This window comes from Dasypus novemcinctus, chromosome 3, assembly GCF_030445035.2.
Source record: "Dasypus novemcinctus isolate mDasNov1 chromosome 3, mDasNov1.1.hap2, whole genome shotgun sequence".
Classification (NCBI taxonomy): Eukaryota; Metazoa; Chordata; class Mammalia; order Cingulata; family Dasypodidae; genus Dasypus; species Dasypus novemcinctus.
The window spans coordinates 24695367-24720880 of NC_080675.1; positions in this window are offsets into that span (position 1 = coordinate 24695367).

Genomic DNA, 25514 nt, shown 5'->3' on the forward strand with positions numbered 1-25514 from the left:
TTTCTGCCTGTCTATGTCTCTCTGATGTGGACAAAGACCACACATGTACACATGTGCATAAATATACACTTCTGCTGTTTATACACACATGTATAAATATTACACCTTTTCTAAAGGCGTTCCTACTCTTAGGAACTATGCTCATCCATCACAGACTTGTGTTGTATTAAATGAATGTGTTTTAGTGTACCATTGTATTAGTTTCCCAGCTGGTAAAACAAATATTATAAAATGGGTTGGCTTAGACAATGAGAATTTATTGGCCCATTGGTTTTGAGGGTAAGAGAAAGTCCAAAATTAAGGTGTTAGCCAGACAATGATTTCTCCTGGAAGACTGTGGCATCCTGGGGCTGGTTGCTGAGGATCCTTGGGCCTTGGCTTTTCTATAGCAAGGCAATACACATGGTGGCATCTCCTCCTTTCCTTTCTGGGTTTTGTTGACTTCTAGTTTCTTGCTGTATACCATGGCTTCATCCTGAATGTCCAATTTCTTTTGCTTATAAGGATTTCATCCATATTGGATTAAGGCTTATCCTTACTCTGTTTGGGCACACCTTAACTAACATATTCAAAAGTCTTTTTTTACTAATGGGTTCATACTTACAGGACTAGGGATTGGGACCTGAATATGCTTTTATGAGGGACCTGACTAACCCTTCAATAGTTTGCCTTCTGTATTCCCAAAACTCATGTTCTTCCCACACACCAAGTACATTCATTCCATCACAACACCCCGAAAGGTTAAAGTCATTTTAGAACAATGTTAAGTACAAAGTCTCATCAAAATCATTTATGAATATGGGCAAAATTTCTCTCCAATGGACCTGTGAAACCTGAAAAGCAAATTATCTGCTTCCATTATACACTGCAGGAACAGACATAGAGTAAAGATCCCCATTCCATAAGGGAGAAATGGGAAGGAAACAGGGGTCACAGGTCCCAAACAAGTCTGAAAACCAGCAGGACAAACTCCACTACATTTCTATATCTAAAGGTCTGAATCAGTGTTTTGTCCTATAGGCTTGAAGGTAGGAGAGGCCCCATTCTTTTCAAGAACTTGATTAGTTGCCCTGCTCTCCCAGAACACTGTGGAGAGTTTCCTATGCTCTCTAGGCATTAGCATGGAAGCCAGATCTGCAAATGCTGGGATATATACCCCATCATCTCTGAGCCTGACAGTGGTGGCACTCTCCCTGAACAATGAAAAACAATGCCTGTCTCTTCTAAGTACTGGAGAAGATAGCCTGCCCCCTCCAAGAACAGGAGAAGACCTGTCTTTTCCTCACACATGAGTGTGCCCTCTCCCTTGGATGAAGGAGATCTTTTCAGTTGAGACACTTATATCCATGGTTCTGCTCTTGAAATCATTCTTCATTCAGTTCTTCCCTTCTCTGTCCCTTTCAATCGAGGCTGGTAGTGGTTCTTCTCATAAATTTTGTAAAAAAAAAAAAAAAGCAAAGAAAAAGAAAAAAAAAACTTGCTGGCTTTGTATGACCTTCAAATGGTCCAAACCATCACACAAAAGAACTCTCCACAGATGCTTCCTGGATATCTACATTTCCAATCCAGCCTTCTGAAATGTTTGGTTGGATCCATGTTCAGCCATAATTTCTTAGGCACAAAGTTTTGTACTTGAGTCCTGCTGCCGAGCCCTGTTCCCTAGGGACTAAATTCCATAGCTCGAGAAGGTCCCTGATGGAGGCACTTCTGGCATTAGTCTCAGAGCATGCTATCCAGATGGGCTGAGAATATTCAAAATCATCAATTTTTGGTTTCTTTGTGCTCAATAAATTAATCCTTTATCTCTTTCCTTTCTCATTTCACTATAAGCTGTTTGTTGCTCCTGCTGATTATTGTAGTAGTTGATCTGTATTTGTTTAGCAAATTTTCTGAACTCATTCTATAATGTTTGCATTCTTTGTGGTGTGTGATCCTTGAAGTCTCTGCTTGATTGTCTTAGTGGTCACCTAATGACTGAACAGAGATTTCCTTAAACACTTAAAACCAATAAATATCTCTTTCTTTGCTGAGGTGTTGAAGCATGCTTTCAACTCTCACTCAGGCAGTTTGCCATTCTCTTCAGCCTTCATTTACTGCTTGTGAAGATCTTCTAGATCAGCTAGAGGTGGGAAATTTGGACTTTCTCATTTCCTTTTTTTTTTTAAGACTTATTTCTTTCTACCTCCTCCCCAGTCCCATTCACTGTATGCTCTTCCATGTCTACTTGTATTGTCATTAGGCAGCTCTGGGAACCAATCTTGCGAACTTCTGGAGTGGGAGAGAGGTGATTACTCTCTTGTGCCACCTCAGCTCCCCTATTCTGCTACATCTTCTTGTTTTCTCTCCTCTGTGTCTCTTGTTGCATCATCTTGCTGCACCAGCTCTCTGCATCAGCTGGCACTACTGTGCAGAGTGGCTTTTCCTATGTGGGGTGACATTCCCACGCAGGCAGCTCTCCTGTGCAGGGTCGCATTCCTTCATGGGATGGCACTGCCACGTGGGCCAGCTTGCCCTCACCAGGATGCCCTGGGCATTGAACCCTGGACCTCCTATAAGGTAGATGGGAGCCCAATTGGTTGAGCCATATCTGTGTCCCCTCATTTCCTTTCTAAGCATGCATATGGTATTCTACATTCCTAGGAATATGTTGGAGATTTTCAAACACCCTGTGGACATCTTATTCCTAAGCCTGCAAATGTTTTTAACGCATGCTATCTGAGGGAAAATTTTAGTACTCATAGACTTCAAGTCAGGTCTAGTAGAGACAAATCTTTCAGATAGAATCTTTCATTAAACCACCAGACAGGTAAAATAATGTCAAATATTTTGAGAATGAGGCTTTGAAAGAGGCCTGCCCCATCTGACACCCTTTGATACCATAAATATGGATTGTTATTTTATGACATTGTTATTTATTTACCCCCCCTGGAATGGGGGGGTAGGGTATGGAACTAGGGCCAGTTAAAACACCACAAATCTTCAAGTTCTCAAAAGGTTGATTCTGACCAATTTAATCGTTTTGCCATTGCTTTCATGGAGGGTTAAATATTCAGAAGTCCTTATCTTGTCATTTTTCTTAACATAGCTCTATTATTTATTTATTTTTATGTGCTACCAATACTTCAAAATTTGTAATTCTAACTTATCTTTAAAATTTGGAAAATCTAGCTGTATTGTGTCTATAATGTCAAAAGGCCAAGGAAAATAAGATAATAGCGGAGTTCTGCCTTCTCACATTAAAGGAACATCTATTCTATATTGTCCATGTGTCCACTGTAGTAAATTGTTACTGTGATGTGTTATGTGATTTTATCTTGTACTCTCTTCTAGAAATATCAATTATCACAATACATAAAAGTTTTCCTTTTCAAAAAATCAGGTTGGGGAAAGGGAAAACATATTGCCCATTTAAAATAAACAGAAAATAACAATAACAGTAATGGTAAAGAAAGGCATTAGGGAATTTGAAAATTTATATGTTTAGTTGTATATATAAATTTGACTATTATCCTTTAAAAGATAGTTCTTTAAAGTCTTTCTCTCTCTCCCCCCCACCCCCCCGCCCATTACACAGTTCTTATGTAAGTTTGTGGCAAAAATCCAAACAACCTGTGCATGCTAGGTTGAATTAAGAACTATGTACTGCAGACAAAAACGTGTTCTTAATTCATTTATATTTCTGTGGGTATTATACCATTGTAAATATGACATTCTGAATATCTTTAAAGTGTGGCCCACCTGAATGAGGTTAGATTTAATTCTATCACTGGAGGCTTTAAATGATGAGAAAGCCATGTGGTGAAGAAGCTATTATGGAAGTCAATGGGACCTGCAAGAGAAAGGAGATGTCATTCCAATGTAGCAAGAAAGCCAAGAAACCCAAGGATGGCTAGCTATCTGGAATGCTACTGACCACAGGAGGAGGCCAGCCTTCTAGCCTCTGAAAGCATGAGCCAATACCTTTCCGTAATTATGCCAAATTATTGTGTGGTATTTGTCATAGTTGCTGGGAAAGGAAAACACTGTGTCATTTGAAAAACTCTTAACCATATATATATATATATATATGTGTGTGTAAATATATATATATGTATATATATATGTATAAGTATATATATATGTATATATATATATGTATAAGTATATATACATGTATATATCTATTTTTAAATGATCCTAGATTTGTAGTGTCCCCAGATTAGTTGGATGATACCAAAAGCAAATCCTGACTACAGAAACTCAACTTCAAGACACATCCCCCCAAATTCCATATGTACTCCAAGGAATATGACCTTATAGTAAAACATCACAAATGTGATTACTACTGTTACATAAATAAGAAAGGACTGAACACTGGAATAAGAAATAAAAATATAGAAATTCTAATAATTTAAAAATACATTTGATAAACACTAGAAATTTTAACTCCTTTAGATTTATAAATATATGTACATATATTTATGTAATGTATATAATCACGGAAATCAACAAAAGATAAATAAGTAGCAGTTTAGAACAGATAAAAGTAGGATTAATGAAATTGGGTATGCCTCCAAAAATTATAACAGATATCGGGATAGAAGGAAAATAAGATGGAAATGTTGTAAGAGCTGGAGAGAAATAAAAGTTCAAGAAAGTAGTATTAACGTACACTAAATTAGAGTTTCAAAAAATAAAAAATGGAGTAACAATATTTGAAAAACTATTAACCAATAAACTTCCAGCATTGTAGAGGAATACTACTTTTCAAATTTACCCATCTAAGCAAATCAAGAAAATGTTTTCCTAATTGTAACAACAAAAAGGATAAATAAAAGCAATCCCCACAGAGAACACACAAGGAACAGACACAGAGCAGACAGAGAGTGCAAACAATGAGATGGAGGGGGAGAAATAAATAAAATAAATCTTAAAAAAGAAAAATCCTCATTAGACAAAACATAATTAAACTACAGAATGTTAAATTAAATAAAGCATCTGTGAAGTAGGTGGATTCCAGTGTTTCCAGTGTTTATTACTGGAAGTAGGTAGATTCCAGTTGATTCCAGTGTTTGTTACTACAAATTTTTGGATCACATCATACGCATAAATAGATATAATCTGATCAGTTGCTTTGGACAACAGAATACAATCATGAGAATTTATACTAAGCGAAAGAAGGACATTTAGTATTTTCTAAAAAAAAAAAAGGGTGATACTAAACAATACATAAACTATGGCATAGTTTAAAGGAAGATTACACTTAGTAAAAATAAATGCAATATAGTATGCTAAAAATAAACATGCTTAAGAAAATGGTTAAAATGAAACTGTATCACTGCTGCACTAGAGTTACTAAAAATTTGGTATGCATCTCAATAGACCTTAGAGAGAAAGAGGAAAATGAAGACTTTGTGACTAATTTTATATTATTACATTTTTATTTCTAATGAAATATTAATTATACATGTTCCTCTGTTAATTATCCCTTTTGTCTATTTTTAAATGAATCTAGTTCATCATGATCAGCTTACATTTATTGGATTGCATAGAATTCATAAAATATATTGTGTCCCATTCACATTTGGAATATATCATGATTTCTACTTAGGTATGTATAATCTAATACAGAATAAAGGTTATCAAAATACATGGATAATCATCTTAATTTCTATGTTTTGTTTATAAAGTTTCAGAAAATGGCTGCATAAATTAATCAAGGACATAGTAAGAATGATTTATTAGGAATCACGCAACAGAAGGGAAAGTTGAATCATTTAGAAATGAATGAGACACAAGGCAGTTCAGGGATCAAGGTAGAAGGCATGTATAAATTTTCTACAGCTGCTGTAACAAATTGTCACAAATTTGTCTTGTAAAAAATGTGATTTTTTATTCTTATAGTTCTGTATTTCTGAAGTTTGAAATGGAACTCACTGGCTAAAATCAAGGTGTTGGAAGGGCTGTGTTCCTTTCTGGAGACTGAAAGGGAGAATTTCTTTTCCTGCCTTTGCTGGCTTCTAGAGGTCTACAGATTATCTGTCTCATGTCCCCTTCCATCTATGAAAAAAGCAAGGTTAGGAAGAGTCCTACTTAGGCTGCCTGTTTCTCATTCACCTATTTCTGTCTTGTACTTCCACTTGTAAGGATCCTTGTGATAAATTGGTCCACCTGGAAAATCCAGCATACTCTCTCTATCTTAATGTTAACTGACTAGCATTCTTAGGGTCCATCTGCAACCATAATCACCCTTTTGTTACTTAACATCTATGAGAGTCTGTCAAGTGGCCGTAGGGAATCACAAGCCCAGGTTCCGCAGGCAGACTGCAAACCAGGGGCTCCGATGAAGTCCAATGAAGGTCTTTGGTGAGTTTCTGGGAGATGTTGGCTGTCCAAAGACTATCTGTGGAAATCTCTCTAAATGCTGAGATCACTTTTAAGGCATTCAACTTAATTGGATAAAGTGTCACTCATTGCTGATGGTAATCTCCCTGATTGATGTAGATGTAATGAGCTATTTATGCAGTGAAGTCACTGGTATCTAAAGTTCATAAATATCAGTGTATTACAATTAGCCCAGGGCTTGTTTGACCAAACAACTGGTCACAAAACCTGGCCAAGTCGGCAGCATATAAAAGACAAAAATAATTATTTCATTTTCAGATAATTTTGATAACTATCAAAACGTATCCTTTTCTTGGATATTGTAACAGTTTGATATGGTTATGAATTCCAAAAATAGATATTGGATTATGTTTGCGATCTGGTCTGTACTTGGGCGTGACTGAGTTATGACTGGGGCTTTGCTTGGACCACATCACTAAGGCAGATAAAAGGCATGGCAAAGGACAGAGTTGAGGGTTTTCTGATGTTACAGTTTTGATGTTGCGGTTTGATGCTGAATGTTAAGCTGGAGCCCCAAGAAGTGAGCAAGCAGAGGAAAGAGAAGCCAACCTTGGGAAGAGAAGACATGAGTCAGGAGAAGAACACAGAGAAATAGAGATGGCTCCTTAGACATGATGGAAACCCCAGTGAGAGAGACAGAGCCATTCATTTGATAGTCTACAACTGATCTTGTGAAAAACAGAGCAACTGAGCCCAGAGGAACCCAGGAAGCTTGAACCTCATAGATGTCAGCAGCCATCTTGCTCCAAAACATGAAAATAGACTTTGGCGAGGGAAGTAACTTATGCTTTATGGCCTGGTATCTGTAAGCTCCTACCCCAAATAAATACCCTTTATAAAAACCAACCAATTTCTGGTATTTTGCATCAGCACCCCTTTGGCTGACTAATACAGGTATCTATTAATAAATTAGCAAACTAAAGGATTGTGAACTTTTTAGTAAAGAAACATCAGCCCAGTTATTCTTACTTTGACTAAGGAAAGTTTTCCTTCTTTCTGAATTCCAATAAAATACCCATGAGGACACATGTTTTGGCAAAGATTTAAAGTCACTTTACTAAGTGCCACCAAATGACATCAGTTTTTTGGTATTGCAAGAAGACTCTGAAAAGTCATATTGTACATTTGAAGTGAAAGTCACTTCAAGATATTTTAGTTAATGTTAGCAAATTCAGTGTCATGGATAGGTGGATTGTTTCACTGAATATATGGCTTATAAACATATATGATATGCTCTTTCATTCAGTATTGTTTTGAAAGATTTTTAGCGTAACTAAACAAGAACTTTTACCCTATTTAATTGATGCTGAACATGTCTTTAACAGTACTTCCTTAGTTATTGAGTCCTATATGCAGAAGGGTCATCAAGGTTTTCTTCACTGTGTGCATACAATTCATACGTTCTAACAGTGAAATGCAGTTATAGTGTATTCTTTTGGCTTAGCTCTTTCCTTACCATTGATTAAATTTGCATTTGTCAGATATGTGATTTATTATTTTGCCTCTGGAAACACATGCACAATAAGTCAGAGAGAAAATCCATGTGGTATGAGATAGTCAGTTTAGTTTCTCATTAATCTACATTGCCTCCTAATGTTTAGTAAAGTGGAGATAATATGAGGTTTTAGGTAATTTCTTTTACTGTTTATCAGATATTTATCATGCACAAAATATATATAAGACATTGTGTTTTATATGTTATGGATACAATATTTAATCAACAAGATATACTCTCTGTAAAGAAGTAGGTTTGACTCTAAGAGGATAGAAAGAAAAGTGAACATCCAAATATAATATGCAATATGAAAGCTATAAAAACTTTTCTGAAGTTTCACCAGCAAAAAGAGAATTTTCTCTGCTTTGGTTGGGAAGTTTTTGATAACCCTTTTATGAAGTGAATGTCATTGACTAGATCAATGAGCAATAATTTAGATTTTGAAAAGCAAGGTGATTGAGGGAGTGAGGAAAACAATGAATTACTGGTGGATAGAAAAACAAAAGCAAAGGAAAATAAAATGAGTCCCCTAGAGGAAAGAATGGGTTGTAATCCATGCTGCAGGTTTATATAATGTTTAAAGGGAAGTTTTGGGAGAAAAGGGTGTAAAAGATGTTTGAGTCCATGGATTCTTGACTGACTTGGCCTTTAAATGCTAACCTGAATTAAATAGTTAAAGAATGTAGAGATATTGAAGACCATTGAACAGTGAAGTGGCAAAATCAGTAGTATGCTTTTGGAAGATTATTCCAGGTCATTTGTGGGAGTGTACATGAATGGGTGAGATCTAGAAGCATAGTCAATCTATAAAATATCTTAGTCAAGAGAGCATGAGACTTTGAACTTCATGATGATGAGGTAACAAAAAGTAATGGAAGTGAATGAGGGGTACAGTTGAAAGTCATTGCATAAATATAGTAAACAAGAGACTGAGTCTGATAAGTCTAGGGAGAAAAGATGGTAGGAATGCCTAGGGATGACATCAAGGTTTTGAACTAAGGGCCTGGGAAACTGACATTGATTTAATTAAAAATAGGAAAGTTTGAAAATCTTGATGGTTTCAACTTTGTTTTGGTTTGTTGAGGTATTGATAGATACACATTGAATAAAAAAATATGTGTTTAATGCCCACTGTGTGTTGAACATCATGTTAAGCAACAGAGGTTCAAGGATGTATATAGTAGACTCAGTTTGTGCCCTCATGGAAGTTAAAGTCACTGGATAAGATAGAAAATAACAAGTGTGGTAGATTTCAAAAATAGCTACACATTTGTCCCTTCCCATCTAAAGATAGAGTTTATTTTACCAACCCTTGGATCTGGGTTAGCCATGTGACTTTCTTTGGTCATTGCATCATTAGAAAGCCTGATGGAAGTTTATGCTTGCAAAATGCTTTTGCATTGGGGCTTGCATACTTGCTTTCCCCCTCTCTCTCTGAGATGGCTCCCTTGTCTGTTTGCTTGTTGTTTTTGCTAATTTTTTTGCACTCATTGCCTGATCATTGTTTTTTGCTCTTTGTCTGTTTGTTTTTCTTTAGGAGGCACCAGGAACTGAACCTGGGATCTCCCATATGGGAGGTGGGCACTCAACTGATTGAGCCACATCCACTCACTGCTCATTTTTGTTTTTAGCTCATTTAGCTTATTGTTTTGCTTGTTGTTTGTTCATTGTTTTTGCTCAATGCCTGCTCATTCTCTACTTATTGTTTGTCTTCTTTAGGTGGAACAGGAACTGAACCCAGGACCTCCTATGTAGGAGACTGTCACTCAAATTCTTGAGCCACATCCGCTCCCAGCATGCTTGTTTTTGAAACCCTAACATTAGCTCATGAAAAAGTCTGGGTCTGTGTGCTAAATGGTGAGAAACATATGGCCAAGTCATTCCAAATGCATTAAACAGCTGCTTGCCAAATGCTAAACCTGTGAAGGAGGCCATCCTTGATGGATCTTATACCTGCTGATATTTCAGTTGATCACAGCCACATGAGAGAACCCAGCAAGATTCAGCCAAGTAAGTTCAGACCAAAAGAATCAACCAGCCAATCCAAAGAATCATAATTAAACAAATTGTTGTTATTTTAATATGTTAACTTATCAAAATATAATAAACTTTATTTTTTAAAAAGGTTTTAGATACAGAAAAATTACATCAAAAGTATAAAGGAAGGAGTGGATGTGGCTCAAGCAGTTTGCTGCCTGCTTCCCATATGGGAGGTCCCAGGTTCAGTTCTAGTGCCTCCTAAAGAAAAGAAACAAACAATGAGCAGGGAAGGAGCAACAACATCAACAACAATGATGAGCAGACAAAAAGCAGTCAACAAGCAAAAACAAATGAGTAGGAAGTGACATGCGCGCCCATCTCCCACATGGGAAGCCCTGGTTCAGTTCCCAGTGGCTCCTATAAGAAGACGAACTGGCAATGAGCTAAAAACATGAGCAAACTATGAGAAAAAAAAAGGAGCAAACAATGAGCAAAACAACGAGCAAACAGACAAGGGAGTCAACTCAGGGCAGTCAATGTGGTTCAGTGATTTAGCATTGGCCCTGCATATGAGGTCCCTGGTTCAATCCCCACTCTCAGTACATCGAAAAAAAAATAAAATAAAAAGAGGCAGCAGACTTGGCCCAGTGGTTAGGGCGTCCATCTGCCACATGGGAGGTCTGCGGTTCAAACCCCGGGCCTCCTTGACCCGTGTGGAGCTGGCCCATGCGCAGTGCTGATGCGCGCAAGGAGTGCCATGTCATGCAGGGCTGTCCCCGCGTAGGGGAGCCCCATGCGCAAGGAGTGCATCTTATAAGGAGAGCCGCCCAGTGCAAAAGAAAGTGCAGCCTGCCCAGGAATGGAGCCGCACACACGGAGAGCTGACACAACAAGATGACACAACAAAAAGAAACACAGATTCCCGTGCCGCTGACAACAACAGAAGCGGACAAAGAAGACAACAGAGCAAATAGACACAGAGAACAGACAACGGGGGGGGGGGGGGGGGGGGGGGCGAAGGGAGAGAAAGAAAGAAAGAAATCTTAAAAAAAAAAAAGATATTGAATAAAAGTATAAGGGATTCCCATATACCTACCGAACCTCTACTCCCATCTTCCCTATTTACGTTTTACACTTTTGTGGTACATTTGTCACAATTGATGAGTAAATATTGAAGCATTGCTACTGATCAAGGTCTATAGTTTATGTTATGGTTTACACTTAATTTCAATCCCCTAAGAATGTCCTATATTCCACCTCTTACTCCCTACCCCTCCCTTCAGAACCACTGATAACCACTATCTTTATAATAATGTTGCATGTTCCTCCATTACTACAATTTAATAAATTTCCATTGTTCATGGTTGCACACCTTCCTTATGTTTGTTGATTCCTCAAATTTGAGCAATTTGGGATGGTGATGCTCACTCTGCCTCAGACTGAGAGAGAGTTTAGATCTTATGGGGCAGATGGAAGGAATTGTTTTGCTTGTAGTTGTAGATATTCTATATTTTTGGGGATGAGGGTTGTTCATCATTGTTATTTTGTTAGTTGTCCTGGGTGAGTTCAACGTTCTGGAGATTAGGTTTTGGCCACAACTCTTCTGAGATTCAGGGTTCAACTGGCATATGAACCAAATGAAGATTTATATCTCTGAGACATGTATTTACTGGGTATAGCGCTAATCATAAGCTCAAATAATAGGAGTAGAAGAAACACATGTAGGGAAAGTATAAGTGAGTCTAACTGTTACATTGGGAAAATAGGTTGTCATCTATTTAAAGGTAAGGCCTTCTGACAGGGATTGTGATTTCAAGGGATTGTGTGCCTTGCCTATAGTGGCCTGATGACTCTGGAGCCCTCAGGAGCACCTATATTTGAGGCTTTGTTCACAGTGGCAGTTAGTGACAGCTGCCTAAAACATGCATAAATATAACCTCTGGAATGACCTTCTAACCCATTCTGAAATCTCTTAATCATAAAAACTCTTTTGTACTTGATGTTTCCCCCCTTAAGTCAAGGTATTTTTCCAAATACATTACTGGCTGGTGCTTGGTATTAATCTCTTGGTGCCAGGGAGACTCAACCCCATGTGTCATACCCATGCCAGAGGAAATATAGTGCATTTATTGCTGAGTTTGGCTTTGAAAGAGGCCATGTTTGAGTAACAAGGATGTTTCAGGAGGGAACTCTTAGGCAAGTATTAGTATTAGGCTAAGTTTCAATTTTACAAGAATAAGGTTCATAGTTATATGCATTAATATCAAAGACTTGACATGTTGGTCTGTTTTCTTTTATTAGGCACTGCCTATGTACCTGAGAGATCCTTGCCCCTCTGTCTGGGAATGTAGCAGGACTCCCCAGGAAGGGAGTTTGGTATTTCGTTGTTTATTATGCTGGTCTTCACCCACTGAGGTAACACCTTATGGCAAGATGAACACATTCATATTCTATAGAAGCATGCCTCAGGTGTACCTTTTCCCATACATCCCACCACCACTGACACCCTGCTCCAGTGACCCTCCCTGGCATATGTGCCAAAGAACATTCTCACAATTGTATTTTCAACCACAGACCTCTGCCTTCCCAGAGTTCACCTGTTCTTTCCTCCAGCCCTCCCTCCCCCCAGTTCTATGAATTGTTCAACCCACTCCCTCCAACATTGCTCACCCTAACACTCCAGGACTGTCTACCCACTCATATCCCTGCACCACCATTACCCCCAGCCACTGCCAAACCACCCACTTCCACCTTTTCATAGATTCTATCTAGATTGAGCATTGGTTCAATGTAGAGTGGTAACTCTCTACTTCTTTTCTGTCTCCTGGTAATCTATCTTCCATACTCAGTTTCTGTGAATCTGCTCAATACACTTAGGTCATATCAGTGAGTTCATAAAATATTTGTCCTTCAGTGGCTGAATTACTTCACTCAACATAAGATCTGCAATATTCATCCATGTTGTCAAGTATGTCAAAACTTCATTACTTCTTACAGCTAAGTAAAATTCCATTATATATACTACGTTTCCATTATATATATATAATATATATATATATATTATATATATATACTACATTTTCTTATCCAATCATCTGTTGATAGACACTTTTGGGTTGCTTCCAACTTTTGGCAATAGTGAATAATGCCACTATGAACATTAGTGTGCATAGATATATTTGTGTCCTGGTTTTCAATTCTTCTGGCCATATACCTAGTAGTGGAATTGTTGGATTGTATGGGAACTACATAGTTAGCTTCCTAAGTAACTGTGAAACCATCCTCCACAATGACTGCACCATTCTACAGTCCCACTAGCAGTGGATGAGTGTTCCAATTCCTCCATATTCTCTCCAATACTTATAGTTTTCTGTTTGTTTTAATTAGCAGCCAGTCTAATAGAGGTAAGATGATATCTCCTTGTACTTTTGATTTTCATTTCCCTAATATCTAGTGATGAGTATCTTTACACGTCTTTTTTGCCATTTGTATTTCATCTTCGGAAAAGTGTCTGTTCAAATTTCTTGCTCATTTTTAAAGTGTTGATTGTTAGTTGTGGACTTTCCATATTGTAGCAGTTTGATATGGCTCATGAATTCCAAAAAATAGATATTGGATTATGTTTGTAAACTGGTCTATACCTGGGCATGATTAAATTAAGATTAGGGTGTTGACTGGGCCCTTGGTGGGTGGAGAAAAACAGATAAAATACATGGCAAAGGACAGAGGTGGAGTTTTGATGTGGAGTCTTGAACTGGAGACCCAGGAAGTAGGCACATAGAGGAGCTTGGTCATGAGGAAAGAGAGAAGGCCCTGGGAAGAGAAAGAAGCCTTTTGCCCAATAGTTTACAGCTGACCTTGTAGAGAGAGGCAAAGCCTAGAGAGCCGCATAGTCTACAGGTTTTCTTGTAGAGAAAAGAGAGGTACAGAGCCTGGGAAGAGAGGAAACCAGGAAGCCCAAACCCTGGCAGATATTGGCAGCCATCTTGCTCCAACACATGGTAAAAGACTTTGGTGAGGGAAGTAACTAATGCATTATGGCTTGGTAACTGCAAGCTTCTACCCCAAATAAAAACTCTTTATACAAACCAACTCATGATGTATACTCAGGACACCCGAATCTCTGGACTGTCCATATGACAGCCAGGCCCTGAGCCTCAGCAAACTTGCAATTCCTACCCTCTGGATTATTGGACTTACCCCAGCCAGCTAACAGGGAGGTTAAGAAAGTCAACCACCACACCAGGGAGCCAGGAGTGCCTATAACTGCAAGCAGGATATTGATGTATACAATTGCATCCATCATCCATGTGGAATCTAAGCCCCCACTTGATCTAGAGGTGGAGTGGACATAACCTTCCCAGGGTCCACAGAATGGAGGATTAGAATATGGATTAGAGTGGACTTACTGATATTCTACTATGGACCTATTGTGATTAGTAATGGAAGAAAGTGTAGCATTGATGTGGAGAAAGTGGCCACGCTAGCTGCTGAGGGTAGGGAGGAAGAAGAGATATGATGTGGGGGCATTTTCAGGACTTGGAGTTGCCCTGGGTGGTACTGCAGGGACAGATGCTGGACATTGTATGTCCTGCCATGGCCCACTGGGTGGACTGGGGGAGAGTATAAACTACAATGTAAACCATATCCATATGGTGTAGCAGTGTTCCAAAATGTATTCACCAAATGCAATGAATGTCCCATGATGATGAAAGAGGTTGTTGATGTGGGAGGAGTGAGGTGAGGGATATGGGGGTATATGAGAACCTCTTATAGTTTTTGAATGTAACATTTTAAAAAAATAAAGAGGAAAAAAATAAACAGGTAAAAAAAAACCAAACACCAACTCATTTTTGGTATTTTCCATCAACACCCCTTTGACTAATACACATACATAACCTTTATCATGTTGAAGTTTTCTTCTATTCCAATTTTTGAAGTGTTTCATTAAGAAAGGATGTTATATCTTGTCAAATGCTTTTTCTGCATCAATAAAGATGGTCATATAATTTTTTTCTTTTGATCTATTTCTGTGGTGTATTGCTTTCATCAGTTGTTCTTATGTTGAACCATCCTTGCATACCTGGGATAAAACCCATTTGATAATGTTGTATAATTTGTTTGCTGTATTGTTGAATATGATTCAAAGATCAGTTTATGAGGATTTTAGCATCTAAGTTCATTAGCAAGATTTGTCTGCAGTTTTCTTGTGACATCTTTATGTGGCTTTGTTATTAGGGTGATATTGACATCATAGAATGTGTTAGGTAATGTTCCCATCACTTTTAATTTTGAAAGAGTTTAAGCAGGATTGGTGTTAGTTCTTTCTGGAATGATTGGTAGAATTCACCTGTGAAGCCATTGGGTCCTGGGCTTTTTTTGGTTGGTAGGGTTTTTGGTTTTGTTTTTAATTTTTTTCACATTATAAGTTTTATTTCTAAAGATTTTTTTTTACACTTTTTATTAAAGTTAATATATCACAAAGAATTTTACATTAAAAAACATAAACATAAAAAACATAAGAAGTTCCCATATACCCCACTCCCCACCCCCTACTCCATCATTTTTGTAAATTGTATTTTTTGAAGATATATACATCACAAAAAAATGTTACATTAAAATATATGAGGTTCCCATATACCCCCCAACCCCCCACACCTACAACCTCCTTCATCATTGTGGTACACTCATCGCACTTGGTGAACACATTTTGGAGCACTGCTGCACCACACAGATAATAGTTTACCCTGTAGTTCACACTCTCCCCCAGGACATTCAGTAGGTTATGGCAGGATACATAAAGTCCAGCATCTGATCCCGCAATATCATTTAGGACAACTCAAAGTTCCAAAAATGCCCCTACATCACATCTCTTCTTCCCTCTCCCTGCCCTCAGCAACTACTGTGGTCATTTTCTCCACCTCAATGCTACAATTTCTTCTATTACTAGTCACAATAGTTTTATAGTAGAATATCAGCAAGTCCACTCTAATCCATATTTTATTCCTCCATTCTGTGGACCCTGGGATGGTGATGCCTACTCCACCTCTAGATCAAGAGGGGGCTTAGATTCCACATGGATGATGGATGCAATTCCTCTGCTTGCAGTTGTTGGCACTCTTGATTCCCTGGTATGGTATTTGACCATCTTCACCTTTTAGATTACAGAAAAGTTACATTGAAAGCATAATATAAAAAATTCCCATATGCCCTCCCCCATGCCCTCTCACCTCTTCTACTATTAATAACATCTTACAATAATGTGGTACCTTTGTTTCAATTGATGAATAGAATTTGAAACATTGCTACTAAACAAGGTCTATAGTATGCATTGTGGTTTACACTTAATTCCAATGCACTTTGTTCCACCTATTATTCTCTCTCCTTCCCCTCAGAACCTCTGGTAACCTCTGTCTTTATATCAACCTTACATGTTCCTCCATTACTACAATATTAATAAGTTTATTTTGGCCATGGTTGCATTCCACCCTTATGTTTATTTATTCCTCAACCTTGAGGATTTTGTGATAGTGATGCTCACTCTGCTTCAGATTGAGAGATGGGGGTAGATATTATGGGGCAGATTGAAGGAACTGTATTATTTGAAGTTGTAGATACTCTATTTTTTGGGTTGAGTGTTGTCCATAATCATCATTTTGTTCATTGTCCTGGGCAAGTTTGATATTTTGTAAACCACAACTTGTCTAATAAGGAAAATACAAAAAATAAAATAAAAATATCTAGGAGTGGAGGGAAGAAGAAGAAACGATTTGTTCACAAAGAAAAGAATAGAAAGGAAACTAGACAGGTTCTCTCGAAGGTCAAAAGTGGGTAAAATTTGGCTAGAGTCACATATTTCCATTTATAATTTTGAAAAGTTTACATAGATGTTCAAGTTCGCATTACATTGTAAAAGAACATTCTTTCCTCAGTAGTTTAAACTTTTCTTCTTGTTTCATATGTTTTCAATACTATAGAGCAAAGATTTTCATTTGAAAATCTTGTTCATTTGAAGAAGAAATTTCTGATAAAAAAAAGGCCACATCAACCTGCACCCTTGGCAGAATCCACATTCCTGGGACACACAGATCTGGGTCACAATCACACCAAAAATCCTGGTTTAGTTTCAGATGCAGGCAGTCAAGGAAGTCAGGATGATTCTAGGAGCCTTGGGGTGAGGACAGAGGTACTCTTGTGGCTTCTCTTGAGAAAGGAGTCTCGAGAAGCTGAGATCAAAACTTTGTTTCATAATGAAATCCTAGATGCAGAACAGTAGAGAATGCCATTGAGTTCACTGACAGAGCTTCAAAGAAGTCTTCTTACAGATGTGTTAAAACCTGTCCCTGGTCCCTGCCCCAGAAGAGGTGAGAGATGCAATGGTAGCAGCAGTTGCTTCCAACAGGGTGACCCAGCTCTGGTGACTGCTTTGACCTGCATTCCTAATCTACCATTGGCACCATGATGGAGAGTGGTTGGGAGGTTTATGATGACTAATTTAATTTCACTACTTGTGATTGGTCTGTTGTTGAGTTACTTAATACTCTTTTGTCAATGTAGATTGCTTATCTTTTTCTAGAAATTTGTCCATTTCATTTGTTTTTTTTAAAGATTTTATTTATTTATTTATTTACTTATTTATTTACTTATTTATTTCTCTCCCGTTCCCCCCCACCCTGGTTGTCTGTTCTCTGTGTCTATTTGCTGCGTCTTCTTTGTGGCACGGGAATCTGTGTTTCTTTTTGCTGCGTCATCTTGTTGTGTCAGCTCTCCGCGTGGGCAGCTCCATTCTTAGGCAGGCTGCACTTTCTTTTGCGCTGGGCAGCTCTCCTTACGGGGCACACTCCTTGCATGTGGGGCTCCCCTACGCAGGGACACCCCTGTGTGGCACGGCACTCCTTGTGCACATCAGCACTGCACATGGGCCAGTTCCACACGGGTCAAGGAGGCCTGGGGTTTGAGCCGCAGACCTCCCATGTGGTAGACGGATGCCCTAACCACTGGGCCAAGTCTGCTTCCCTGTCCATTTCATTTGTTATCCATCTTCTTGGCATAGAATTTTTCAAAGTATCCTCTTATGATACTCTTTTTCTGTGGGATCAGTGGTGATATCTTCCCTCATATTATTTATTTATTCTTTTAGGAGGTACCAGGGACCAGGACCTTGTATATGGGAAGCAGGCACTCAATCCCTGAGCCAAATCAGCTCCCCTCATTTTTTGTTTTATTTATTTGCATCATCTCTTGTTTTTTCTTTATTAGTCTAGCTAAGGGTTTGTCAATTTTATTAATCTTCTCAAAGAAGCAGCTTTTGGTTTTGTTAATTTTTTTCTAGTTTTTTAAAAAAATTCTATTTCATTTAGTTCTGCTCTAATCATTGTTATTGGCTTCTTTCTACTTGTTTTGGGATTAATTTGTTGTTCTTTTTCTAGTTCTTCCATGTGTATAGTTATGTCTTTGATTTTAGTTCTGTCTTTTCTTTAAAAATATAGGCATCTATGGCTATAAATTTTCCTCTCAGCACTGCTTTAGCTGCCTCCCATAAATTTTGATATGTTGTATTCTAATTTTCATTCATTTTAAGGTAGTTACAGATTTCTTTTGCAATTTCCTCCTTGACACACCAATTGCTTAATTGTGTGTTATTTAACTTCCAAATCTTTGTGCCTATTCTGGTTCTCTGCCTCTTATTAATTTCCATTTTCATTCCATTGTGGTCAGAGAAATTACTTCATATAATTTCCCATCTTTCTGAATTCATTGAAACTTGTTCTGTGACCTAACATATGGTCTTTCCTACAGAATGATCTATTTTCACTTGAGAATAATGTATACCCTGCTGTATTTTATTGTAATGTTCTATACTTGTCTATTCAGTTTAAATGCTCTAATATATTATTCAAGGTATCTGTTTCTGTGCTAATAGTCTGTTGAGAAGTTCTACCAAATGGTGATAATGGTGTATCAAGGTTGCCCACTATGATTGTAGATGAATCTTTTTCTTTCCTTAGTTTTGCCAATTTGTCTTATGTATTTTAGGACTCCTTGGTTAGTTGGTTAGTTGCATGAATATTTATTATTGTTCTTTCTGTTTGATAGATTACCCCTTTTATTAATATATAGTGTCCTTACAATAGTTATGCATTGAAAGACTATTTTGTCTGATATTAGTATAGCTAATCCTGCCCTTTTATGTTTATTTTTTTGCATGTAAAATTGTTTTTCAATCTTTTACTTGCAGCCTTTTTGCATCCCTGAGGCTAAGGTGTGTTTCTTGCAGATGGCATATAGATGGGTTGTATTAGGTTATCCTTTCTGCCAATCTGTATCTTATGTTTGGGGAATTTAATCCATTAACATTCAAAGTTATTATTGCCAAGGCAGCATGTATATTAGTCATTTTTTCTTTACATTTATATATATCATATTTTTTCATTCTCTTTTATCCTTTTAGTTATTCTTACTAATAACCTTTCTTTCTACATTTTCCTCCAACCCTTTCTCTCCTGTTTTTCCTTTCAGCCTGCAGAATTCCCTTTAGTATTTCTTGAAGGGCAGGTTTCTTGTTGACAAATGTTCTCAATTTCTGTTTGTTTTTTAATATTTTGAAATCTCCCATTTTTGAATGCTAGCTTTTCTGAATACACAATACTTGGCTGGCAGTTTTTTCTTTTAGTACCTTAATTATGTCATACCATTTCCTTCTCACCTCTATGGTTTCAGATGAGAAATCAGCACTTAATCTTATTGAGCTTCCCTTATAAATGATGGGTCTCTATTTTCTTTGTGCTTTAGTAATTTTCTTTTTGTTTTAAGTGTTTGAGACTCTGATAAGCATGTGTCTAAGGGTAGACCTGTTAAGATTTATATCTTTTGAAATGTGCTGTGCTTTCTGGACAAGTACATCCATGTCCCTCATTAGATTTGGAAAATTTTCAGCCATTATTTCCTCCAAAACTCTTTCTGTCCCCTTTCCCTTCTCTTTTGCTTCTGGGATGCTCATAATGCATGTGTCTGTATGTTTCATGTTGTCATTCAATTCCCTGAGTCCATGATGCTTCTTTTTTCTTCTATTTATCTATCTGTTCAATTATCTGTGTGATTTCAAATGTATACTCTTCAACACCACTAATTTTTTCCTCTGCCAGTTCAAATCTGCTATTATGTACTTCCTATGTATTTTTAATTTCTTGCATTGTGCCTTCATCACCATCACATTTATTATATTTTTCTGTATGCTTATAATTTCTTCTGTATGTTCCCCCTGTGTCTTCTTAATACCCTTTATGCCTTTCTTCACTTCTTTAAGTTGATTCATAATATTTGTTTGGACATCTTTATTTGCTCCACATTCTGCATCTCATCATTTTTAGTTACTTTATTAGACTGGGCCATATCTTCCTGTTTATTAGTGTAACTTGTATTTTTTAATGGTGACTAGGCATCTGTTTCTCTTGATCAGCTCATTCAGTCAGTCACCTTCTGTTTCTACTCTAGGCTTTTATATCATTTTGTTTTGTGTTAAACATACTCTTTGACAGTTGGTTCCACTTATTCTGTATCCTTGGAGTTGCCTGTGTTCCCCTCCAAAAATATTAAGACCATGACAAAGAAAAGGAAGAAGAGAAAAAGTATAATTTTAAAAAGATGGAATAGGAGCAATAAAAGGTCAAGGAAACATGAGTAATGAGAGTGAAAAATCATATAAAATACCAATGAACAAGAATACAAAAGCTGGAAGGAAAAAAGTAACAGGTAAAAGAAAAAATCAAAGGCCAGAAAGATGAGAAAAGAAGAAAAAAAATGAAGACCAAAGAAGAGTAGGTGGGACAAAAGAAAAACAACAGTAGAGGGAAAACTGAAAGAAAATAAATAAATATAATAATGAGATAAAAGGAAGAAAAAAAGAAAAAGAAACAAAGAAAAAAAAAACAGAAAAAACAAACCTCCTTCTCAAGTCACTAACAACCATCTCAGCTATCAGTGTGAACCAATCAATCACCCTGCAGACTGCCCTTGCAGGCAAGATACCTTGATATAGAGAAAAATAAGAATAAAAAAAAATCTGTTATGTTCCCTGTCACAGGGTGCTTGTCTTGTAGCTCTCCTTCCTCCAGGGTGCTGGCTGGATGCCCGAAACCCACTGGAATACTTTCTAGCTTCCTTCTCTTCCAGGCCAGTTGGACATCTGACAACTTACCACCTGCCCTTCCCTGTCCTCCTTTCCCTCAGGTCCATTGGGCATCTCTCAGCTCAACCCCTCCCTGAACCGGTTCCTCTCTCCTCCAGGGTGTGACAACCCACCTGACTAGCTTCTCCCTCCACTCTCCCTGGGGCTGCTTCAGTAACAGCTGGCATCTCTCCTTTTCCTGCAGTCCACTGAGATCCAGTCATCCCACCCTATCTCACTCCTTCCTACTTGTCTTTCCCCCTGAACTGGCTGGGTGCTGGGCCCCACACCTATTTTCCCCATAGCTCCTCCACCTTGAGAGTCTGCTGAGCTCTGTGATGTACCCCTGGTTGCCCAGTGGCTTTCCTCACTCTCAGAGCTAGGTAAGCACTGTTCTTCTAGTCAAATCACTTCCCCAGCTTCCCTCTCCCTCTAAGCTGGCTGGGGGCTAGTTTGTCTGACCTATCTTCCATGGCTTTCCTCCCCCCCTTTCACTGGGCCTCTCTTCTCTAATTTCCCTCTCTGATTGCCCTATGGTCCCATGACTTCTCTACTGCCTGGTAAACCTGCCTACCTTCCCACAGTTCTTGGAGGATAAGTACAGCCTGACCTTCAGTATTCTACCATCTTGGGTCTTCAATATATTATATTTTGAGTGCTTTATTACTGGAAGCAGTTAACTGATACAATAAGAAAATAAATGACAAGTTATTTACATGTTTTTAAATAATCCTATCTTGTACTTTACAAGTTGCTTACTCCCTGATGCTATAACCTCAATTCTTTTCAACCTACCCTCTGACTACCACTGCTGATCTTTCAGTCTAATAACCTGTCACCCAAAATCCTAGAACTCACCAGTCTCTACAGTCCATTGAATTTTTCTTCATTTTACTGTACCTCACCTCCTTAATGTCTTCTTTTCCATTCCTATATCTCTTAAATTCTAAAACCAGTCATTAAAATCACTTTTTGCCTTATACACATGTCTACTTTGCCCTTATAGTTTGCCATTTTCAATGGACTACAAAAATGACTATGTAATTGGTCTCTCTTACCTTCAACAGCAGCCAGAGCTGTCTGTCCTTTAAATAAGTGAATCAAATTCTCTGCTCAAACCCTGCAATTGCTCTCAGTTTCACTCATAGGGAAAGCCAGAGATTTGTACAATGACTTCGGTGTTCTACATGATCTCCCCAGCACAATTACCTTTCAGATTTCATCTGTCCTTCAAATACATCAGGCATGTCCCTAGGAGTCTTTGAAACTTTGTACAGATTTTTTTGTACTTGGAAATCTCTTCTCCATTTTAAGCTCAATTCCCTTCCCTCTATTTTTCTCTTTATTAGAAGTTGTGGGTTTATAGAACAATCATACATAAAATATAATCTCATATACCACCTTATTATTAACCCTTGCATTGGTGAAGAACATATGTTATAATTAATGATAGCACATATTTTATAATTGTACTAACCTTAGTCCATGGTTTAACTTAGGGTTTACTATGTAGTATGGATCCGTGGATTTAAAATAAAATTTCTGTTACCATATATACAATCTAACATTTTCCCTATTAATCATAGTCAGATATTCATTTCAGTGCTAGTATTTATGTTCACAATGTTGTGCTTCCTTCATCACCATCCATTATCAAAACATTTCCATTATTCAAAATAGGAACCCTGTATATTTTAAGCCTTAACTTCTCACTATCTTCAACTTATCCCCTGATAACCCATATTCTATGTTCATCCTCTATGAGTTTTTTGTTTGTTTGTTTCAAATCAGTGAGATCATACAATATTTGTCATTTTGTCTTTCACTAAATATGATGGTTTCAAGGTTCATCCATTTTTTTTTTTGCATTCCCTTTTATGGCCGAATAATATTACACTGTATTTATATAACTCATTTTATTTATCCATTCATCAGTTGATAAATACTTGGATTGTGTCCATCTTTTGGCAATTGTGAATAAACTGCAAAAGAAGTTGGGTGACAGTCAATGAAAGATAACCTATTCATATACTCATAAATATTTGTATAGTATACACATACAAGAAGCAGAAAGAAGAAATCAAGAAAATGTTCTATTTACCATAGCAACTTAAAAATTTAAAATATCTAGAAAAAAATTTCTAACTAAGAATCAAAAGATTTGAACACAGAAAATTACAAAACATTGCTAAAAGAAAAGAAAACTAAATAATTGGAAGTACATTTCACAATCAATGGACTGGAAAACTACCCATCATTAAGATACCAATACTACCCAAAGCAATGCAATCACAAATAAAATTCCAATGACCTTCTTTGCAGAAATGGAAAAGGCAATCATCAAATTTATAAAGAAGGTAAGGGGACCTGAATAGCTAAATCCATCTGAAAAAGGAATAAAGTTGGAGGGTTCATACTTCCTGAATTTTAAAACCATTACAAAGACAGAACAGCTTGGTACTGGCACAAGGGCAGGCATATAGACCAATGGAATAAATTGTGAGCTCAAAAGTCAATCCTCACATTTATGGCCAATTGAGATTTGACAAGGAGACAAAGACTATTTAATTGGAAAATAATAGTCAATAATCTCTTCAGCAAATGGTATTGGGAAAAACTGGGTCTCTCTTTGCAAAAAAAAAAGAAAAAGAAAAAAAAAGAATGAGAACTTCTCCCTTATACCATATACAGAAATCAACTTAAAATCGATCAAAGACCTAAATATAAGAGCCAGATATCAAACTCCTAGGAGAAATCACAGTGAAGTATTTCCAGCACCTTGTGCTAAGTGATGGTTTCTTAGAGTTTACACCTAAAGCACAGCACAACCTATACAGTAGGAGAAAATATTTGGAAACCACATATCTGATAAAGATTTAGTATATATATATACAAAATATATAAAGAAATCTTTCTATTTAACAACAAAAAGACAAAGAAATTAATTTAAAAATGGGCAAAATACTTGAATAGGTAATTTTCCAAAGAAATACAAATGGGCAGAAAGCACATAAAAAATGCTCAACATCATTAGCCATTAGGGAAATGCAAATCAAAATCACAATAAGATGCCATTTCATAATCATTAAAATGACTGCTATTAAAAAAAAACACAAAATAACAGGTGTTTGAGAAGATGTGAAGAAATAGAAACATTCATTGCTGGCAGCAATGTAAAATGGTGGAACTGCTCTGGAAGACAGTTTAGCTTTCCTCAAAGCTAAGTATAGAACTATCATAAGACCCAGAAATTCCACAACTGAGTAAATACCCAAAAGAACTGAAAGCAGAAATCTGAGCAGATATTTACCCTTTTCTCTCTTTTTAATTTTTTTTAAAGTGTTGCAACCCAACTCCTGCATTGCATGAGTTGTTGCAGCCACAAGACCAAAGAACACACCTGGCATTTAGTCAAGTGTAAGGTTTATTGGGACTTACAGACAGGAAAGAATCTTTGATGGCAGCCTGTCAAAGAATGGATGAATTTAGAGCTCCAAAAAGAGATGAGAAAATGAGGGGTGATATATAAGGGATTTTAGAATAAGGACAATCCATAGGGTATGAGGACAGAGTTCCTGCTAGGGTTACATGAAACCTACCCATGGGATGTGGTGGTTTTCACTATGTTCATAGGAAGGAATAGGAAGGACATTTACCAAGGGCATTTATTGCTTTGGGAAGATCATAGTTTATGATAACATCTATATATTCTCTCCCTTCTGGGGAGGGTTGTTTACCTTTAATTTATGCCTAGATCACATAAGCAGGATGTGCTGAGAACTTAGAGGGGCCTGGGTCCCCACATAAAGAAGCTTTAGATTACATAAATGTTATATAAAAAATATAGAGATTCCCATATCCACCACCCACTCCTCCTCCCACACTTTGCCACAATAACAGCATCTTTCATTAGTGTGGTATATTTGTTACAATTGGTGAACACATATTGAACCATTGCTACTAATCATGGTCTATAGTTTACACTCTGCCCCACACAATTTTATAGGTTATGACAAAATGTTTAATGGCCTGTATCCACCATTGCAATATCATGCAGTGCAATCCAATATCACAAAAATGCCCCCATGTTACACTTATTCTTCCATCTCTCTCCCTCAGAACCTCTCATGGCCATGGCCCTTATATCAGTGATAAAAGTTCTTCTGTGGCTACAATAATAATAAGTCTATAATAGAAAAATAATAAGCATAATTTAGTCAATTGTTCATTCCCCAATCGAGGATTTTGGGATGGTGATGCCCATTCAGTTTCTTATTGAGAGGGGGCTTGGATCACGTGGGGCAGATGGATGGAACTACCTGGCTTGCAGTTGCAGACACTCTGTTCCTTGGGGTGGGCATTGTTCATCATCATTTCCTTATTAATTGTCCTGAGTGAGTCCAATGAACTGGAGAGTAGGTATTACAACTCTGCTGAGCAGGACTCAACCTGCACATGAATAAAACAAAGATTTGCATCTCTTGGAAA